This window comes from Macrotis lagotis, chromosome 1 (genome assembly GCF_037893015.1).
Source record: "Macrotis lagotis isolate mMagLag1 chromosome 1, bilby.v1.9.chrom.fasta, whole genome shotgun sequence".
In the NCBI taxonomy this organism is placed as follows: Eukaryota; Metazoa; Chordata; class Mammalia; order Peramelemorphia; family Peramelidae; genus Macrotis; species Macrotis lagotis.
The window spans coordinates 375,248,490-375,269,403 of record NC_133658.1 but is presented as its reverse complement, the minus strand read 5'-3'; the positions used below and the strand labels follow the sequence as shown (position 1 = coordinate 375,269,403).

General features: G+C 37.9%; 1 pseudogene; it reads left to right on the top strand.

Annotated features, from left to right (window-relative positions):
* The first annotated feature begins 420 nt into the window (after positions 1-420).
* On the top strand, positions 421-1,464 carry LOC141501115 (UDP-glucose 4-epimerase-like; annotated as a pseudogene).
* The last annotated feature ends 19,450 nt before the right edge of the window (positions 1,465-20,914 follow it).

Here is a 20,914-nt window from a genome sequence, read left to right as displayed (position 1 = left end):
TATAAATATATGTGTGTGTATATATATATATACATACATATATTAGAGCTATAAAACCTTTATCTGAGAAACTGCTTTTAATTTTTTCCCCAATTTTCTACTTTCCTTTTGATCTGAGCTACATTTGTTTTTATTAAACATCTTTTTAATTTAATGTAATCGATATTGTACATTTTATATCTTACTTTCCTCTCTCTTTTATTCATAATTTTTTGCCTATTACTAAATCTTATTGAGTAATACATTGCATATCTTTTAATTTTCTTCTAATATCTCTCTTTATATCTGGGTCATGTTAACTTTACTTTGATAAATAGTTTAAGATATTGGTCTATGGGGACCATAGCAGACCAGGAACTGGACCACACTGTCTAAACCTATTATCCAGGAGAGACCTTGATTGCTGACCAGGTGAGCAGGATGTCGGAGGAGGTGCTGGTAACCAGAGGAGCTGGCTACATCAGTAGCCGCACGGTTCTGGAGCTGCTGGAGGCTGGCTTCTAGCCAGTGGTGATCGACAGCTTCCACAACACTGTCTGTGGCAGGGACCCCATGCTGAGAGCCTAAAGTGAGTAGAAGAACTCACATGCAAGAAGGTAGAGTTTGAGGAGATGAATATTCTGCACAAAGCTGACCTGGAAGGACTCTTTAAGAAGCACAATCTCATAGCTATGATCCACTTTGCTGGGCTCAATTCAGTTGGGGGGTCAGTGCAAAAACCCCTGGACTATTACAAGGTCAACCTCACAGGGACTATCCAGTTGCTGGAGACCATGAATACCCATGAAATGAAGAACCTGGTGTTCAGAAGCTCAGCTAAAGTGTATGGGAACCCCTAATACCTTCCCCAGGATGAGAACACCCCACTGGGGGCTGCACCAACCCTTAGGGTAAATCCAAGTTCTTCATCGAGGAGATGATCCAGGACCTGTGTCATGCAGAGAAGGCCTGGAATGCAGTCCTGCTGAGATACTTCAACCCCATCCAGGTCCATGCCTCCAGCAGCATCAGTGAGGAGCCACAGGGTATCCCCAACAACCTGATGCCCTATGTCTCCCAGGTGGCAGTACAATGTCAGGTAATCCTGAATGTTTATGACAATGACTACAACACCATGGATGGGACAGTGGTCTGGGATTATATCCATGGCTTGGACTTGGCTAAGGGCCACATCATAACCCTGAAGAAACTTCAGGAACAAAGCGGCTGTTGGATCTATAACTTGGGCACAGACACTGGCTATTCTGTGTTCCAGATGGTGACTGCCATGGAGAAAGCCTCTGGAAAGAAGATCCAATATAAGACTGTGGTCCCTGAGTTGGGGATGTGGCCACCTGCTATGCCAACCCCATGCTGGCACAGGAGAAGCTGGACTGGAAACCAAGTTTTGATCTAGACAAAATGTGTGAGGACCTATGGAAGTGGCCAAAACAGAATTTGACAGGATTTAGCAACCAGGTCTGATCAGCCACTAACATAACATTGGATATGAAGGACTTTCCCAACCTGACCTTTCACTTGGGCCTTAGCCTACCTTTTGCCTCCCCATGAAGGGAAGGTGGGAGAGGCAGATGCTGAATCTCAGAGCCACCTAACTCCTTCCCAGGAGGCTGAGACATCTCAGCTCACCTGCTTCCTTAGAAGGGCACAGAGGGGTGGCTAGGTGGCGTAGTGGATAAAGCACCCACCTTGGAGTCAGGAGTACCCAGGTTCAAATCTGGTCTCAGACACTTAATAATTATCTAGCTATGTGGCCTTGGTCAAGCCACTTAACACCGTTTGCCTTGCAAAAATCTTAAAAAAAAAAAAGAAGGGCACAGAAGAGTGGGTAGGGTCTTACCTTTCTACCTCACCCCCTCCTCACTCTCCCCCCATCCAGGAGACCTCCTTCCACCAAGTGGCTGAAAACTTCAGTCCTCTCCCTCCCCAAGATCATGACCCTTTCAATAAGGACCCAAAACATGGGGATTGGGTGGGGAGCCATGGATCAGGCCTTTAAACCCCTCTCCTCGCAAAATCATTTCTGTTGATTAGGTTGACAAACAAAACGTTTCTCACATTTTTTTAAAAAAAAGATATTGGTCTATTCCTAGTTTCTGCATACTACTTTCCAGTTTTTCTAATTTGTTTTTACCAAATAATGAATTCCTATCTCAGTCTTAAGTCTTTACAGTTGTCAGATATAAGGTTATTACATTTATTTGTTGCTGTATTTGTTGTATGTCTAGTCTATTCCATTGAACCATCTTTGTATTTCTTAGACAGTAGCAGATAGTTTAATAATTATAATATAGTTTAAGATCTGGTGCTGCTAAATCCTCCTTTACTTTTTCCCCACTATTTCTTTTGTTATTTTTGACTTTTTGTTTTTCAAAATGAATTTTATGATATTTTTTTCTAATTTAGGAAATTTTTTTTGGTAATTTAATATCATTTTATCTATAGGAGACTGGGGATAGACTTAGTAAAGGGAAAATGAAAATAGATGAATGATTCAAAAGCTTATTTTTTTTAATAGTTAATAGGTTCATTTGATTACATGTTTAAAGAGCATTTCTTACAAACCACTCTCCCCTCCAAACCTCCACTTTTATTTGCATGTTTTGAATGAAAATCATCAAGGTCATGCAAACTAGTTGAAGACTAAGACTTCTTATCAGATGGGAGTCCCAGAATATAAGAGAAAAGGTAGTAAATACAGATTGGGAGGCCTTTCTGCCAGGCTTGAGCACTGGATGATGATATCTTCCAAGAGGAGGGTTTCTTTGATAAGCTTGGCTTCTCTGGTTCACTCATGCCTCTATAATTAAGGAACCACCTGCCGCAGACATTTCTGGGATCCCTAGCGAAAGTATTTCCTTGATGTTCACCAAGACAAAGAGTTCTCTGTGCTATTCTGGTCTGAGACTGAATACACGAGAAGACTATTATTTCCAGAGGCAGGCCTAGGTGATCAAGTGATTTACTGAAAGTCAGGAAGACTTAGGTTGGAATAACCCTCAGATAGATAATAGGTATGCAGTCTTTGACTAATCATGACTTCTTGAGGCCTTACCTACTTCATCAATAAAATAGGGAGATAAAAGTAAAATCAATTTCACAAAAAAATTTCTTCAAAAAAGGTCAAATGAGAAAAATAAATGAAATCTTTATGTAAATATTAAAGTTAAAATATAAATGTCATCTTATAAAAATAACCACTCTTATGGTGTCTTTAATTAATTAGTTAATTAATTAATCCTCCCCTTCCCTTCCCTTCCCCTCCCCTCCCCTCTCCTCCTCCCCTCCCCTTCCCTTTCCTTTCCTTCATCCTCTCCTCTTCTCTCCTTTCATCTCTTCTCTCTCCTTCCTTCTTTGTTTTTTCTTTCCTTCCTCTCTTCCTTCCCTCCTTCCTTCCCTCCTTCATTCCTCCCTTTAAAAATTTACATTGACCAGTTCTGAATTACAGAAGACAACTGGGATACACTAGGCATTGCAAGCAATGTATTATGAAGAATATTTGAAGGAACTAAGGATATTTTATGTGGTGGGGGGATATGTTGTCAAATCCTTTGAAAGCTTATCATTTAGACAAGGGATTAATTCATTTTTTAAAAATTTTATTTATTTAAGGCAATTTAATTAAGGCAATGCCTTGCCCAATGTCACACAACTAGGCAATTATTAAGTGTCTGAGGTCAACTTTGAACTCAGGTCCTCCTGACTCCAGGGCTGGTGTTTAATCCATTTTTTAATAGTTTTAGGAGGAAAAATCAGGACCAGAGAGGGTAGGTTTCAGTTTAACAAGAGGAAACATTTCCTAACAGTTCAATGCCTCCCCATTCCTCTAGAACAAACTACCAACCCTTTTAGATTGACTTTCAAGACCCTTGCCAATCTTGTTACAACCTACCATTCAGGGTTATTTGACATGACTCAATTTTCTCATATGTAAAATAGAAATCACATAAAAAGCACATATCTTACTGGGTTATTTGAATTATTCAATAAAATAGTGCCTGTAAAGTACTTTGTAAATGTTGTCCATATAAACTCATTATTATTCTTACTCCTACTATTAGCATTTCTGTATTTCTTCATATACTCATATGTTCTGCACACATACACACTCTAGCTAAAGACTACAAACAGTTCCATGAACTTGATACATTATCTATCACTTCAATACATGCATTTGCCTAAGACTTTGAATGCCTTTCCTTATTCATCTCTTACCTTTCAGAATCTTCCTTAGTACAGTCTCCTCAATTAGTCATTATTCCCATCCTTTTCTCCATCCTCTCCCACCCCCATTATTGGTTCTCTACCCTTCCTCAAATTCCCTTCTGTCTTTTCAGTGTATATTTTGTATTTATCCCTTCTCTGTCAGACCACATAGAAAAATCAATAGTAAATATAATGAAATACCAGATAGCATAGTACAGACTCTTAATGGTTTCAGGGTCCAGAGAGGTAAAGAGCATGTTCAGGTGGAACCAGTCAATCAAAGTTTTCATAGAAAAGGTGCCTAACAAGATTCAGGATTTCTCCCTCCCTCCCTCCCTCCCTTCCTTCCTTCCTTCCTTCCTTCCTTCCTTCCTTCCTTCCTTCCTTCTTTCCTTCCTTCCTTCCTTCCTTCCTTCCTTCCTTCCTTCCTTCCTTCCTTCCTTCCTTCCTTCCTTCCTTCCTTCCTTCCTTCCTTCCTTCTTCCTCTGTAAATGTATATTGACTGCCCACTATGAGACCTGCATTTTATTACAGAAGACAACTGATAAACTAGGCATTCTAAACTATGTCTAATGAAGAACATTTGAAGAAACTGAGGATGTTTTGTTGGGTGGGGGATATGGTGTAAATAGTTTGAAGGCTTATTTTGTAGATGAGGGATTAGTCCATTTTTAAATAACTTTAGGAGGAAAAATACATACACACACTATCACTCCATCTCAGAATTAGAATGGCAATAGTATTTATTTAGTATTTTTATAGCAATAGATATGTAGGAATTTATTGGATGTTCACAACTTCTTGAAGTTAGTAGTACAAAGTATGATTTTTGCCATTTTACAGATGCAGAAACTGAAACTCAAAAATGAAAAGTGACTTGTCCAGTGGAAGTGAGCCAATACTTGAATCAAAGGGCAACTTTAAGGTCATCAAGTCTAGCACTTTATAGATAACAGAAAGGATGAGCAACTTGTATGAGGTCATAACAGTAGGATTTGAACCCAGGATCTCTAATTCCAAACCTAGCTCTCTTTCAACTGTACCATGCTAAATTGAAGCCCAGTGGTGGAGAAACTGTGCCCTAAGGAGCATTTCCTTTCCTGCCTGGGGATTATGTTTGTCCTTCGTTCTTGAAGAGGACCAGGAAGGTGATGTCATGACAAGCCCATGAATTGGATTTGAGTGGGGGGGGGCACTGTGCTAAGTCACTAGCCTCACTTTCTCCTACAGAGCCATCTGGATCCAGTGGCCAGATATGAACCAGTACTACTGTAACTGGCCCTGGATGTGAAGCTCTCAGTTTAAGTGACCTGCCCAAGGTCACACAGCTAAAGTCAAGTGTCTGAGACTGTCTTCAAACTCCTATTCTCCTGACTTCAAAGTCAGTGCTGTATCCTTTGTATCATCTATTGCCCTCCTGCCCAGTAGAGTCAGAAGGGAGAGGCTGATGGGGAATGAAATAGCTAATTATCTAGTAGAACACTCCTCATTTTCTCTACATTTACCTAAAGAACAAAATCTTCCAGTAAGTATCTTCCCTATCAGATGAAACTAATTCTTGAAGCCCTGAACACTTCTACCCAAAAAGAGGGGTCATCACTGTCTATTACCCAGATGAGGAAGTGGGGGAGGAAGGCAAAAGCAGGCAGCTCTGTCTCTCTGTGCCCTCATTTATTTCTTACTCAAAGTTCCCAGAGCTCCTGTGGGACATGAGATTGCTTTTTTTTTATCCAAAATATTGAAACAAGCCAATTGTCTGTATCTGGGTCTTCCTTCAATTTTCTTTAAACAAAAGCCTTTTAAAGGTTACTTTGTAAGGAAGGAAAGCAAAGCCAAATTGTGGAGTAAACTGAAGATTCTTTCCTTTGGTTACTGAAGGTCCCCTAATATTCAAGAGATTTCAATTGTTTCTCTGGTCTAATTTAAGCACCTCTATTGCTTTTAAAATTAAGGTCTATTGAAGCAAGAAGTTCTGGTAGAGAGAACACTAAACTAGACTAGATGTCATCTGATTGTAGTCTCAAATTAATCTAGTCCATCCCTCTTACTTTAAAGATGAGGAAAACTGAAGCCACTGTTACTTTCCCAAGATCATACAGTCAATGAATAGCACTGGTTAGGATTTAAATACAAGTCCTCTGATTTCAAACCAGCACTCCTGTCGGTATCTCATGATCCTATGAGCAAGAGAACTATATTTATCTGAATTCCAGCTCTGCCACTTACTAACTGTATTAACAAAACATGAGCAAGTCATTTTCTTACCTTGGAGCCTCAGTTAGAATGTCAGACCTAGAGTCAGGAATACTCATCTTCCTGAGTTTGAATCTGGCCTCAGGTACTTACTAGTTGTGTGACCTTGAGCGAGTCACTTCACCTTGTTTGCCTCAGTTTCCTCATCTGTAAAATGAGTTGGAGAAGGAAATAGCCAACTAATCCAGTATCTCTATCTAGAAAACCCCAAAATAGGTCCATGAAGAGTTGGGCACAACTGAGAAATGACTGAATCACCACCACAACAAAAATGAAAGTAGTAGACTAAATAATCAGGTCCACGTGTTAGTTTTATTCTATTATAGACAAGCTAAGAAAAAACAAACAAACATTGCCACCTACAGTTTCTACTTAGTTACTAACTCAGATGCTCCCTTAGTTTTGTGCATTGAGAACTAAAATCCAGTCAGGAAAACAGGATTCAGAGAATCATGAAAAGATTTAGATTAATTGATGTGGAGTCAAATAAGCAGAAGCAAGTAAACAATACACATAATATCTATAACAAGAAAAAATGGAAAGAATTTTAAAAATGAAACTAAACATTGTATAATTATGATGACCCTCCTTGAGCCATAGAAAAGAATAGAGAAAATATACTTTCATCTTTATTTGTAAAGGTGGGGAAACATGGATGTGGATTACTGTATAGATATGGCTATTTGGTTTTACTAAAGTTTTTTCCTCTTTCTTTTTTCCTATTTGTTAAAAGAAGTGATTTGCTAGATAGGGAAAGGGATGCATATATTAAGAAATGGTGATGAAGCAAAAATGAAAGAATATCAATAAAAATAAGATTTCTTTTTTGTCCATATTAAACTGCAGCTAAACTTAGAAGAATAACAGATAAACTGGGGAAAACAATGTCTGAGAAAGACTATGGCATCACATTTAAATGTTGCCTGGGAATAAGGAAAAGTGTTTGTGTGTGTGTGTGTGTGTGTGTGTGTGTGTGTGTGTGTGTGTGTGTATCTTACTGAACTAGTTCTCTCATTTACAAGCAGGAAACAGAATCTAGGTCATGCCTTAAGACACATAGATATGGAACTCCTAAAAATAATCAAGTGCAAGATGAGGTGGAAGTGTATTAATACCTTAAATTCCAGAGAAGAAAAGAGCATTGAGGGGTAAGATTAGTCAGTGAAAGCTTCATAGAGAAGGTTCATAACAAGATTTAGACTGCTACACCTTCTCCCCCAAAAACATATTCGTCCAACTACCTCCACCCTTGAACTAGAATAGCAATAGTTAACGTGTTCAAAGTACTTTGTATGCAAGATCTTATTTGATGCCCACAACAAGCCACAAACAATCCCACATATTAGTTAATGTAAGTACTCTTATCTCGAGGAGGGCTTTAGTGTTACTCAGCCTACCCTACTTCTAGGCAGACCTGGTCCTAGTTCACCCACCCACAGATAGCCCCTCCTCCTAGAGTGGATGCTCTTCAGAGAAGCATCAAGGCTGGCAAATTCTGCATGTGAGCTAGTCCTAGGCTCTCATTGCCTAATATTCAGAAAGGGATTTCTGACATTGAATGTGAAGAGATCAATTCTTCCTTTTAGGAATAAGAAGATAAGGGAAGAGGGAAGAATGTGTTTATTTATCAATAGAATTGGATCTGTTGAGATGTAGAGCAAGGAAAATGGAATTGACTATTATACATAAAACATTTCTAAGACCTGAGGCCTTTGAAACATGGTGTATCTTAATATTTTCTCAGATCTAAAGGATAAGAATGCTTTCCCAATTCATTGCCTCTAGTCTCTTTCCCTGTAAGAAGCAACAAATATAAGGAATTTAAAAAAGAATGTGGGAAAACTTTATGTGAACTGATTCAAAGTGAAGTAGAATCATTAAAATAAGAAATACAAAAACTATAGTAATATAAATGGAAAGAATAATAAAATGAAATTAAAATTAAATAATTATAATGACCATTCATGTTCCTAGAAAAGAGAAGAGACTATAAAAGAACCCTTTTGTTGAAAAGGTGGGAGGACTATGGATGTAGAATGTTGCAAATTCTGTCACACACAATTAATGTGTCAATAGATTTTGCCAAAGAATTGGAAATTGAGATTATGTCCATCAAATGGGGAATGATTGAACAAGTTGAGGTATGAGACTGTAATGGAATACTATGGTTCTATCAGAAATGATGAGACAGATTTCAGAAAAACTTGGAAAAAACTACCATGAACTAATCTTGAGCGAAGTAAACAGAAACAGAACACTGAACATAGTTAATAGTAACATTATGTGATGATTAACTATGATAGACTCAGCTTTTCTCAGCAATACAGTGTGTAGACGATTCCAAAAGACTTGTCATAGAAAATATTGTCATATCCAGAGAAAGAACTGATGTAGTCTGAATGCAAAATCAAATCATACTTTTTTCACTTTTTTGTTTTTTTTTTATTTTTCCATTCTCATGATTTTTCCTTTTGTGCTTATTCTTCTTTCACAGTATGACTAATGTGTAAATATGTTTAACATGATTGTACATGAATAACATATATCAGGTTGCTTGTAGTATTGAGGAAGGGGGAGGAAAGAAAAGGAAGAGAGTGAGAAAGGGAGAAAAATTTGGAACTCAAAATCTTCCAAAAATTAATATTCCAAAAGTAAAATAGTATTAAGGAAAAACCTCAAAAACTAGATTTTGTGAAGAATTGTGGTTTCTTTCTTAAATTTTTTGTTATGAGCAAAGAGTTATTGGAAAGAGGATAGGGTTATTTGAAAACAAATGCAATATGATTCATAAAAGTCTAAATAAAATTAAGATTTTAAAAAACATCATTAGAACAAATAAAGTCTATTCACTGTCAACACTAGAAGGAAACTTATTTATTAATTGACTAAGCTGCTTATTTTTACAGATGAGAAAACTGAGCCCAGAGAGGTGATATAACTGGTTAATGACAGAGTCCTGCCTAATTCTTGGATCTCCTAATTCCCATAGTGTTCTATTGCTTCAAACTGACTTACAAACCTGAGCAAAATATAGTTACCCATGTGTTGGCCAGAGATAGAAGGCCTATTTTCCTGATAGTTCATTTTTTATATAATATTACATAAATGTTTTTAATTTTTTGTATGGAACATATTAAATAACATTAGGACCTGAAGCATAGTATGATATATGACTTGAGATGAAGTAATTTAATAAATATCTGAACAGCTGCTCTATAAGTAGATGCTCCAACAACATTTAAATGGTAATGTTATTAATAATCACATGAGAGAGTATAAATGATCACTTTCCAGTCACTACCCATAGTTAGAAAAGTAGGCAGAGGTCATTCAGGATAATAGATTTAGAGTTGGGAGAGTGCATAGTTTATCACTACCCCCATTTTACAAGGGAGGAATCTGAGGCCTAGCAAAGTTAAGTGATTTGCCCAAGGCAATTTAGATATTATGGAGCAGAACTAGGATTTGATCCAAATCCAGTATTTTTCCACCTGAACCATACAATCTCTGGTCCTAAAGTATTCTTTAAAATTCTCCAACAAAACCTAGTGGAAGTAAAAAAAAAATTGTTGCTTAAGAAAGAGGAATGATGAGCAAAAGAATGTAAAGACTACAAAATAGGTTTATATTTTACCCCTTGGCCCAAGTGCCAAATAATTCAGTTCTAACTCTTTTAAGTAGAGAATTAACAATTCTTTTTCTTAAATAATGCTAATCAAATTTAGGTATAGAACTTCTCCTTTATAGATGAAAAGGCACAAGATTTGCAGAGAAATGCTGCTTACAATTTTCAAAGCAGTTTTATGTGTGTACATAAACACATGTTTATATGTCAATTTATGTACACATGTTTGCTTTATGTGTAACAACACAGAGCTGTTTCTGGGCCAATGGAGCCTTGGATGTTAACTCCCTTCCACTAAGTTCTGGACTCCATGTTCATATTCAGTTTCATGTGTAGTAGGAGCCTGATGCTAGGACAAGGGTTAGAACCTCTCTTCTTATAAAACTAGAGACCCTCTCCAAAAAAAAAAACTCAGGGAGAATCAATTAAAGTTAGTTTTCACTTTTATCTATAGATTTCCCAAAATTCAAATAGGAAGATATTTGAAATACAATTTAGATCAAGTATAGGACAATTATTTTTCTACTACGCACAAAGGAAATTTTAAAAACAAAACAAAAACAAACAAAATCTCCCCAAATCCTCATTTATAAAAAAAGTTAAACATGAGGCAGTAACCCCTAAATTCTACTATACTTCTTACAGAAGGTTGATAATTAAAATATGCTGGATTATATTCACTTTTGTTGAGTAAGTTTTTCTTGGTTCTTCCAAGAACTCATTATTTGGACTTGAGAACAATTCACATTTTTCTTTGAAGCTTTATACATATTTGTTTTACATTGTCTTTTGAATTTGTGTCTCGCTCTTCCCTATTCCCACAAATAGTTTTTTAAACTCGGGTTTTTTGTTGTTCTTTTTTGTTGTTGTTTGCCCATTTCCCAGCCTATTTCTCAGTTTTTAACTTTATGTTAAAGTTGGACTCTAATCCTGGGGTGGAATGGGCACTGTCCCTTGTGTCGGGTTTTTAATGTTGCTATTTTCAGAGCTAGTTTTGGTGATCTTAAGTTTTCAGTTCTTCCAAGGTGGTGTGTGTTCACTCTTTTCTAAGAATTCCTTCTGATCTGTTAACAACCAGAAGCATTCTTTTCTGTCTTAGAACTGTGACTAGGGTCTCTGCTCCCTAGCTGCTACCCTCTGTAGTGGCAATGCAACAGAGTCCTGCACCCAATCCCATCATATATGATAGGGTTCCCTGTAATTGCCCTCTGACCAGTTGTCCACCCTTTTGCCACTGTTGGGTGAGAGAGCTCAAGCAGCTGCCATGGTCCCCAAGATCTGCTTTGGCTTGCCAGGGTAGGGTCTGTGCTGGACTGTAATCCATTCTCATTCCAGTGAGACAGATCTTTCCTGTTGATTTATCTATTTATTTATTTTGTATTATTACAATAATCTTGTGATAGTAAATATAAACCCCCTTCCCCCCAGAAAAATGAGAAACCTCAAGAATAGTGAGAAAGAAAAAACGTCTACTTCAGTCTGCATTCAGATTTCAACAGCTCTGTCTCTGGGATGAGTTGCCTTCTTTATCATAAGTCTACCCGAGAAGTCACTTCACTATTTTTTCCCACAGTTGCTATTACTGGCTGTATTCTCCTCCACTCTATTCCTTCCCCCTCTATTCCTCCCCTTTTCATTTATTCCATTCTCTCTCTCCTTTCATCCTATTCCTGTTCAGAAGTATATTGTATCTGAGTGCCCTCTCCCATGATCTTCCTTGTCCTCTATCATCTACCCCACTTCCCTCCTCCATCCCCCCTCATTCCATCCCCTTCCTCTCATTTTTCTACAAGGTAAGATAGATTTCTATACCCTATTAAGTGTCCATGTTATTTCTTCACTGAGTTATTTCTGGTGAGAATGAAGGCTCACTCATTCCCCCTCACCTTCCCCCGTTCCACTCTGTTGCAAAAGCTTTTTCTTGACTCTTATGTGAAATATTTTAGCCCCTTCTTCCTCTTTTTCCTTCCACTCAGTACTTTTCTTTATCACCCATTGACTCCATCTTTTTACTATGTTTTACCATCATATTCAGCTCCTTCCTGTGCTTTGTCTATATATGCTCCTTCTAACTGCTCTTATAAATGAGAAAGTTTATATGAGTTAACAGTGTCTTCTTCCCATGCAGGAATACAAACATCATTAAGTTCCTCATAGTTAGTCCTTCTTGTCCACCCCCTCTATGGTTCCTCTGAGTCCTGTACTTGGAGATCAAACTTTCTGCTTAGCTCTGGTTGTTTCAATAGGAAAGATTGAGAGTCTTCTGTTTCATTGAAAATCCATCTTTTCCTCGAAAGAAGATGTTCATTTTTGATGGGTAGTTGATTCTTGGTTGTACACCAAGATCTTTTGCCTTCCGGAATATCATATTCCAAACTGAATGAGCCCTTAAAGTAGACACTGTCAGATCCTGTGTAATCCTGACTACAGAGCCACAGAAGTTGAATTGCTTGTTTCCGACAGCTTTCAGTATTTTCTCTTTGATTTGGGAGTTTTGGAATTTGGCTATAATATTCCTGGAAATTTTTCTTTTGGGATCTCTTTCAGGAGGCAATTGGTGAATTCCCCCTCAATTTCTATTTTACACTCTGCTTCTAGGATCTCAGGGCAATTTTGCTGTTATTATATCTTGAAAAATGAAGTCTAGGCTCTTTTCTTGGTAGTGACTTTCAGGTGACCCAATAATTTAAAAATTATCTCTCCTGGATCTGTTTTCAAGGTTGGTTGTTTTTCCAATGAGATAGTTCACATTTTCTTCTAATTTTTTTTTGGGGGGTGGTATAATTTTATTTTTTTCCTGATTTCTTACAGTCACTGGATTCCCTTAGTTCCATTCTGCACTTGAAGGAGTTATTTTCTTCAGTGAGTTTTTTTATCTCCTTTTCTAGCTGGCCAATTCTGCTTTTTAAGGCATTTTTCTCCTCATTTACCTTTTGTGTTGCTTTTTCCATTTGGCCAAAACTTGTTTTTAACATACTATTTTCTTCAATGATTTTTGTATTTCTTTCATCAAGCTGCTGACTTGGTTTTTATGATTTATCTGAATCACTCTCATTTCTCCTCCCAATTTTTCCTCTACCTCCCTTAATTGCTTTTCAAAGTCTTTTTTGAGCTCATCCATAGCCTGAGCCCATTTTCTATTTCTCTTGGAGGTTTTGGATACAGAAGCTTCAACTTTATATGTATTTTGGTCCTCTGTGGGATCCAAAGTAATTTTCTATGGTCAGATTCTTCTTCTTCTTCTGTTGTTTGCTCATTTCCTCGGCCTGTGATAGATTTACTGCATTTCCAAAGCTTTCCGGGGGGGGGGGGGATTGGGAACAATCCACAGGGACTTTAATTCCTCCAAGGTCTTATGAAAGGGTCTTACTGCTCTCTTACCTGTGCTCTGGTATGTGGATGACCGCAGGCACTCCCCTCTGCCCTGGAGCTATGAGGAGGATTCCTGCTTGGTTATGGTAGTATGGGAGCCCAAACTGCAACCTGGATCTGAGTGTGGGAAAAAAGAAAAGTCCTACCCTATGGATATGAGAGACACCTCTGCAGTCTCTCCTAATCCCCTTTACCATCTATGGGCTGTGCTCTGGACATGCAGACTGGCTTGCCTGATTCCTGCTGCAGATTCTCGCCACAGGGCTACTCTGAGACCAGTGCTCACTCAGCACTCTGGTGCAGCAGAATTCTCTCACCACCCCTTCCAGCTATCTCTGGTGATTCCTGGGTCAAGAAGTCTGGAAACTTCCCCCTCTGACATGGACCCAGGAGCCCAGACTGCTGTTGTGGCTATGGTCCCTGGCTGTGGCTCTTACCAACCCCTGCCCTGGTGAAACAGACCTTTTCTGCAGAACTTCTAAGTTTTCTTGGACTGGGAAATTGTATCACTCAGTCTTTTTGTGGGTTCTACCCCTCTAAATTTTGGCTAGCCATAATTTATGGCTTTTGGAGTTTTTTGGAGAACAAGTTTCCAGGAATTCCTGTCTTCACACCACCATCTTGGCTCCCCTTATTGATTTTCTAAGTTGTCTTGAGCTAGAATGTTGTTTCACCCTGTTCTTTGGTTGGTTGTGCTATTCCAGAATTCATTTTGAGGCATTATTTTAAAGTGATGTGGAGAGGGATTTGGGAAATCTCAGGCAAGATCCTATCCTATCCTGCTCTGCCTCCCTTCCCCTCTCCCATCCTAGAACGACTTCCTAAAATGGACTATTTGTATACTTGGCATTATGAGAGATGAATAGAGTGTAAATCTATTAGATTCAAAGGTTATTGAGTTCAACCATCTATTTCATTTTGCAAATTAATGTTCTACATCATTGAGCTTTTCAAATCATAATAACTCTCCTGACCCTGCTAAAGTTTTTCTCTGATGACTCATGAGTTAAGGTGGCTGACCCCGAAATTTATTTCTTAAATTTATTTATTTATTTTCATCCATATGTACATGCATATTTCCAAGTTACAAAATTTCCCTCCACCCTCACTTCCCACACCCCTCCTCTCATCAGGGAACAGTCAGGTCAGCATTGTACATACATATCTTGTTAAACATGTTTACAAATTAGTAATTTTTAGCATGAGGAATTAGGATTAAGTGAAAGATACGTAAGAGATAACTTTTATAAAGTGTTCATCAAATTCGGAAGGGTTTTTTTTTTTCTGTGTGTTTTGTTTTGCTTATCTTCTCTAGTTTGGGATAACATAGTCCATAACCAATCTAATACAGTTGTCCTAGCTCTCTGGACTGCTGAGAGGAGTTGTTTCCATCAGGGTTGCTCATCTCATAATATTGTTGATGTGTACATTGTTTTCTTGGTTCTACTTCCTTCACTTAGAATCAGATCCCGCAAGTCATTCCATGTTTATCTAGAGTCTGACCCTTTATGATGTTCCATAGTATTCATGTATCATAACTTGTTTAACCATTCTCCAATTGATGGGCCTTCCTTCAATTTCCAGTTCTTTGCCAAGACCCTGTAATCTTTGGCAAGAGTCTTAACTAGGTATAACCTTTAATGGTGAGTCAGAATGGGTCTGATTTGTGTTCAGGTCTGGAGTTTAAATCATGGTGGTTTCAATGGCTACCTGTATGACTTTGGGCAAGTCCCTTCCCTTCTCTTGACATGATTTTTTTCAACTATAAAGTGATCAGTTGAACTAGATGGCCTCAAAATTTCCTTCTAGGCCTAAATCAATTGACCTGATGATAGACAATATGCCAATTGTCCAAAGAGAAGACTAAATAACTTGAGAGAGACTAATAACCAAGTTAGCCATAGGGTAATCAATTTTTCAGTACACAGTAGTTCTGGAAGACCATCTGTTAAGCCTTATATAAAGCAGCTGTAGCTTGCACTTAGCAACACAGGCCTACTTGCCATTTGTTGTAGCTGATACTCCATCCAACTTCTAGCAGTTTTTTCCCATTGTTGGGACCCCACATCTGTAATGCATTCCTGACCCCAGCCTCCTGGCTTTCTCGGCTTCCTTTAAGATTCAACTCAAATACCTCCTTTTCAGAGGGCTACTCTGATTCCTCTCTTTTCCTTTCATTCCTAGTTTCTCCTTTCCTCTGAATACTTTCCATTTACAATGTATATCTCTTATTTCTATATAATTATTTGTATACTGTTTCCTCATTACAATGTGAACTTCTTGAGGACAGAGCCCAGGTTTTTTTTTATCTTTCTTTGCATGTATCCATAATGCTTAGCAGCTACTATAATACACAGATTTTTGATGCTTCAGATGAAACTGTTTGATTAGAACTGCTGACTTAAGAGACAAGACCATCTTTTGCTTCAATTTTTATCTTGCTTTAAATTATTGACTGATAAGACAAACTGAGACCTGGGAAAAATCTTATCTTAACGATCAAGTTTTCCCATTGCATCTAGGGTCATCACCAGACTTTCTAACATGTCTTGCCTCTGAACTCAGATAATATGGAGGAGAGAGTTAGGTTGAAGACTGCACCTATTTGTCTCAAATAAATCAAATTCACTTGTAAGTCAAGACATCACCTTCCTGATGTCACTGGTTCTCTTTGAGAACAAAGATCAACAACAACAACAACAATAACAACACTGATGCTTAACATAGTCTGGCACATGGTAATGATAGCAGCATTAAAAATTACTGGCTTAATGGAGTGATCACCACAATGAAAAATGAAAATCCTAAAGTACTAACATAAATAGAAATGGTATATTAATTTTTGAGTAAGTTTTCATTGATGTCTTTTTTTTGTCATCATAGTTTTCCCAAATTCTTTCCCTTTTCCTCTCCTAGAGTCAACCTCTGTTAATAGTGGTTTTGTAAAAACAAGAAAGAAGAAAAATATTAAAACAATTCATTGATACATTGAAAAATTTGAAAACATGAAATACCTCTACAAAGAGGTGGGGTGGGAGTTTCCCCATCATCTCTATTTATTCAGCTCATGCTTGATATCACTTTATAACTTGCTGCATTCACTTTTGATTTTTTGTCTGTCTTTCCCTTTAGCTTATTTTAGTCATTATGAATGTTTCCTTGACCTACTTTACTTTACATCAGCTCATAAAGATCTTTCCTTGCTTCTCTATATTCATTACCTTTGCTATTTCTTATATCACATTGACATTTGTCTTTATTAGTTTTTAATGTAAAAATCTAACATCCTTGATTATTTGGATCCCTAGACCACAGAAGCTTAGAAGCAACAAAACAGAAAGTAAGGAAAAAGTGAGGGCTGTTAAAGATGGGCATATGGATTGTTTGGAAAGTGGCTAATAGAGAAAATATTATATCTAGGTCCTGATGAGTGTGATCAGTGAATTCCATTAAGTGGTTACACATATTCAAATTCAATATTTTTGTTCATTCAAACAGTCCTGTCAGACTTCCTGTGAACCAATTTTCCATAGGATTTTCTTGGCAAGGATACTGGTGTTTGGCATTTCCGTCCCCAGTAGAATGGATCCTTTTCTCAGGAAATCAGAGATTAAGTGACTAGTTCACAGTCACAAAGCTAGGAAGTGCTTAAGACTGATTTTGACTTCAGGTCCTCTTGACTCCAGACCTTGTGCTCTATCAACCAATATGGTCATTGGTTCCAGGCTCATGGAAATATATGGTGTGACTTTGAATTATACAACCACTTTTGAAAACGTGATGAGACCTTGTATAGATGAGCTAAATTCTTAAACCATGGAAATTCGTAAAACACAAACATTTCTGAGTTTAGTTTGTGATTCATTCATTACTATAAAAACCTGATGTCAAGAAATTCTAACACATTCTCAGTCATCAAAGGCTAAAAATCTCCAATTCATCCTTGACTCTCCCTCTCCTCTTCAAATCCAACATCCCACCAGTTGCCCAAGACATCAGTTCTACACACATACATTCATCACTCCAGTTTAAGACCTAACTATTCTTACATGGACTATTGTAATAGCCTATTCAGTGATCTCTATACCTCTGGTCTCTCCCTTCTCCAATTCAATCTGTAGAATTGCCAAAATGGTATTATTCCATTCAAAAGACTTCAGTGGTTTGTGACTGTATCTAGGACAGAATATCTTTATTCTCATATTTAAAGGCTATCTGGTTCCAATTAACCTTTCCTTTTTTACTTCACTTTACTTCATATAACAATCTTTATTTCAGATACCTAGGCACAACAGCTCCTATTTCCATGTACAAACCCTCTCCCATTCCTAACAACACTCTTCTTTGGCCATTCAGATTTCTTATCTTCCTTTCGGAGTTCAGCTCAGGTGCTACACTTGCAGCCTGCCTTGAATCTTTTCTCTCTGCCCCTCTCCCATGGCTGAAAGTGTTCCTCCCCTGCTCAAATATCCCTTAAGTATATTGTCAGAATGTCTTCTTTGCTTCCAGCATGCCCTACATTCTCTATGCTCATATATCTTCTTTACACAGAAACCTTTAGCTCCAGAACCATGATTCACCTTGCTGTCTTCAGTCTATTAAATATTATCAAATCCCAGGACCAAGAAAGGATTTGACTTGCCCAGTATCAAATTAGTTAGGGGACAGACCCTAGAAAAGAAAACCAGTAAAACAGAATTTATCTGTTATACTCAGTTGTTCCCTTCACAAAAGAAGCAACCACTAGATAAAAGGAAACATTCAAGCTTGGGTTGTGTCCAGTGAAAATCACTGGGGCTGCAGAAAGCTTGGGAAGAGGGCCAAGTTTCTTTCAGTTTATAATAGACCAGCAGGAGACTATGGCTACAGAACAAGTACTAGAAGTATGATGGTTGAGAGAAGATCTCCCTGACGTGTATCCCAGATCTGACCTCTGCAGTTTAATAATCCAGGAGGGTGAGAGAGAGGGCAGTTTCCATCAACAGAGTTCCCTCCTCTAGGAGGGCTAGAGTTCTGCTCAGCCACCCGCCATTTGTTTACTGAAAACATAGGGAGCAGCCAGCTCCTACCTCTTCTGTGGCTCCTTTCTAGTTCTTTTCATTCTTTCCCCCTTCTTTTCCTTAACTTCTAGTCTCTTTGCTGCATCCACTGGTATTTCCCCCTTCCCCAGTTTTCTCCCCTCATACTTCTCTGCTGCTTTTAAGCAGACATGACCTGCTGTTTTATTCAATTTAACATGTCCCTGGAACATAGGTAATTCCTTGATTGTGAGCCATTTATAATGCCTGTTGACTTGAGAAGATACCATTTCCTCCAAATTCCGAATCGACTTGTAGAATCAAAAGGGTCTCTTCATTCCTAGTATGCCCAGGTATGAAGATGTGATGGGACTAGGTATAGATTTTTCAACAGGTAAAAAACTGGGTCTCAGTGGAGCAAGGGAGAAATAGGGGTAGTACTGAATATTCCTCTGATTCTGAGCTACCCCTTAGCCACAACTTATAAAAATCAGAGTTCATGGTTCTAAGAACCAGTTCTTAGAACCTTGGAACTCATCTGGTTTAGCTATTTCATTTTAGAGATTAGAAAATTGATGTTCATGGATGTTAAATGATTGCCAAATGTCACCCAAGTATTAAGTGATAAAGTCTGCTGTTGAACTTAGTTCCTGTGATTCCAGTTTCAATTCACTTTCTACTTTATCTAAGACCTCTTAGCCCACACCATAATCCTAATTCCAACTCCTCATACTAATGTAATCCTAGCCTGTGACACTGAGGATAAGAGTTCCCAGGTTGCAGTCAGTTTATATTTGACCACATATATACTTACTAGTTGTGTGATCCTGGCCAAGTCATTTAATGCTGTTCACTTTAGTTTCTTCAACTATAAAATGAGCTAGAGAAGAAAATGGTAAACCACTCCTAGCCAATCAAGCCCCAAATTGGATTTTGAAAAGTTGGACACAACTAAAACAACTGAACAACACCAATATATCCCTCTACTTGATCTTTACCCTAATGTCTCACCCTAAGCCTACCACCTTAATCTCAACCCCTAACTACAATACTCTTTCTTCAACCCAGTCCCCTAATCTTAGTTCTATTATTATTCTACCACTACACTTTATCCTAATCTTGTATCTTATCAACATCAGACATCAATACTCAAATGGGGATCTTGAGTTCACTTGCTATTTGGAAGTGACCACTTTATTCCTTTATAGAGTGTTAGCCTACTTGGCAACATGTTTCCTTCCTGTTATTTCTCTAAGTTAGGAGATGGGAAGGGGGGAAGTCAAAGGAGAGCTGGCTCCGGGCTGAGCAACATCAGCATTTCCAGTATAACCTGTTTAATTGTCAAGCATCAATTAGGACAAACAGCCCTTTTCAAGAGCTAGCACTTGGGCTGGATTTCAAAACTTTTTTTTTTAATTTTTATTACTTGATTTTTAAAACATTTATTACTCTGCTTGTTTCCGGCAGGGCAGTTCCTGGGCACAGTATAGTTGGGCTCATAAGTTCTTAAATTGTTTGACAATTTAAGGCTGACCTGGGTTCTTGTACTTGGGTTTTCTGGATATGTGTCCCCCTAGAAAAAAGGTGCAAGGAAACTGGGCTTGGTGGGAATCCCTCTACAACTCAGAAATATGTATACAAGAGGCATTGCCTCTCCTCTCAACAATCTGCCCTCATCAACCTGAATAATCAGGTACTATATGGAATGGATCTGCGTTCCAGAGATAACTAAAATAAGATATATTATATATACCACATATATATATATATGATAATTTTATAAAATTTTAAGCTTTGCAAAGGTCATTGGATCATCACCACTATCCACATATTCCATATGAGTAGCCTCATACTACCAGAACTGGAAAGACCCTCAGAGGCCACTCAGTATAATCCTTTCATTTTACAAAAGAGGAAGGTAAGGATATGGTAAGTTAAATGACATAACCAAGGTCACAAAGTTGGTACTGCAGTTATTTTTATTCTCATTTTACAAATGAGGAAACTGAGGCTAAAATGGGTTAAGTGAGTATCTCTGGTTACACAGTCAGTATCTAAGGTGAGAGTGGAACCCAAACTTTCCTGATTCCACATCCACTGTACTACCTAATAGATAATTAATTCTGTTGATCCACATCTACTCTACTACCTAATAGGTAATTAGTTCTGTTGATAAACAAGTTAATTGGAAATTGAAAAGAAAGAATATTCTTTTGATATTAGTGTCAGGCTTCCTGCTTTGGAAGGAATGTCTGTGTTTTCAGAAAGTAAAATAGGATGTTTCCATTTTCATCAGAATTCCTACTTCCTTGCAACCTATTCCTGTTATGGTGAACTCATTCATCTCCCCAACCAAAGCAGGATCATTTTCGTCAGAGCTAAAAATTAGCATCTAATCTGGTCCCCTAATTTTTGAGACTTAGACAAATAAAGTGATTTG